The sequence below is a fragment of the Pundamilia nyererei genome, unplaced genomic scaffold (assembly GCF_000239375.1).
Source record: "Pundamilia nyererei isolate P.nyererei 1_Seehausen unplaced genomic scaffold, PunNye1.0 scaffold00445, whole genome shotgun sequence".
Taxonomy (NCBI): Eukaryota; Metazoa; Chordata; class Actinopteri; order Cichliformes; family Cichlidae; genus Pundamilia; species Pundamilia nyererei.
Window position 1 is genome coordinate 179,619 of NW_005187846.1, and position 2,037 is coordinate 181,655.

The window sequence follows — 2,037 nt, forward strand, 5'->3', positions numbered from 1 at the left end:
CTCGCTTCTGTCAGTCTGCCCCAGGGCAGCTGTGGCTACAACTGTAGCTGCCTCCACCAGTGTGTGAATGTGAGAGTGAATGAATAGTGGCATTGTAAAGCGCTTTGAGGGCCCGAAAAGCGCTGTATAAATCCAATCCATTATTATTAAGAAACTCCAGGAACCACAAGTCTGTACTCTGAGAGTGAAATTAGTTTGCCATTGATCAACTGAGCACTAAGGATATTCGATATCTTCCCATAGACTATACAGTCTGACTAACAATGTTATTAATATGCATATGCCCTATACCACATATGCATTATACTTTTTAAATCCCATCTTAATGCTTTAATTGAATCTAATGTGTCCATGTTATTGCTTTAACTGAATGTGCTTATCTTTCTTTGTTTGTCATGTCAAGTGTCCCCCTTTTTTAAATACTATATTTTTACAAGTATAGTCAGGTAAAAATACATATATTAAGTCCGTTCTTCCAAAGATGAAATGAACCTGAACTAGAGTAACCTTCTGCCTGTGTTACGGAGGTTTAGAGGTTATCCAAAAGGCCAAAGACAAAGTAAACTGAGAACTTCAAAAGAAGCAACTCATCAGAAGGGGTTGTGTGTGTGTTTGTGTGTGTGTGTGTGTTTTGTGATATGCTAAAGATTTACACTGACATACCATGCAGGATCTCCACCCCCTACTGCAGGTGAAGGGCAGGTATGTGATAGGCTGAGCAAACACAGATACGATTCATGTTTTTGCTTCTCTAAGATGGGGCATAATAAACATGGATGTACAGTATGTCACCTTGTGACTACAACGTTTTATCTTACACAGTAACAGCAGATTTACTTTCCATTAAAAACAAAGATTATGTAAATGTCATAAAACCTCAGGCTTTCTTCTAAATAGTACGTCACAAACACCTGGCCATACACATACAGATTGGTCATCATTGAATCATTTTCACTTGGCAATAAAAAGGTAAGTCTACATCATCAAGTCGGTATAAAGCAAATGTAACTAAATATATAATTTAGCATAATTTTGTCAAACAGCCACTGACAGGTCTGGATCCATGCGGTAAAAGAAATTTACATATCATGTTTCGCTACTACTATTTATTGCACCTGTGCAGATTTATGACGGCACAGGCTGCTTACTTTGTACCACTCTTTATACAGCCAAACATGTCAGGACGTGCAGATAACATGCCCACACAGCCTGGCCTGGAAGACAGCTGCAGGGGCACGTGTGCATATGTGAGCAGCTGTGTTTGTAAATGAGGAATATTGCAAAATGCATGCAACTATCAAACGTGACCATGTTTACTCATCATGTGCCAATGAAGGTAGAAGGATAATGATACATCTTTGAAAAAAAAGAACTCAGTGGACTAATGAACTGTTTGGGGCTAAGTACAGGATGCAGGTCTTTCTGATGTAGCTTTGTTTCCTGGTAGTTCGTCTTTCACCAGATGTCACCACCGTGTTGCAGACTTGGAGTTTGTTCAGAAGTGATCCATCAGTCTTTGTATTTTCATCAGGGAAACCACATCTATGTTTATGGTTGCTCAAAAAGCAAATGCTTAGAGCAGAGTGTTTTTGGTCACACTTTAAGCACAAACTCAGTCCATGTTTCTAACACCCCTGAAAAGTTTGAACAACACATTTATTATTATATTGTCTTTTGGCTTACAAAGAACGGGATTCCCAACATGAAATGATACTGTGCTGTGAAAAGGTATTTTTCACTCCCTGATTTCATATTTCTTTGCATATTTGTCACATTTGTCAAACAAATTTCAATTCTAGAAATAAATAACCCTGGTAAATACAAAATGCAGTTTTTACATGATGATTGCATTTATTGGGGGGAAAACTCCAAACTTACCTGGCCCTATGTGAAAAAGTAATTGCCCAATAAATGTAATAGTTGGATTTGCCACCTTTGCCAATACAAACTGCAATCAGTCATTTGCAATAACTGGCATTAGTCTGTCACATTGGAGGAATTTCAGCCTGCTCTTCTTTGTAGAATCGATGTAATTCA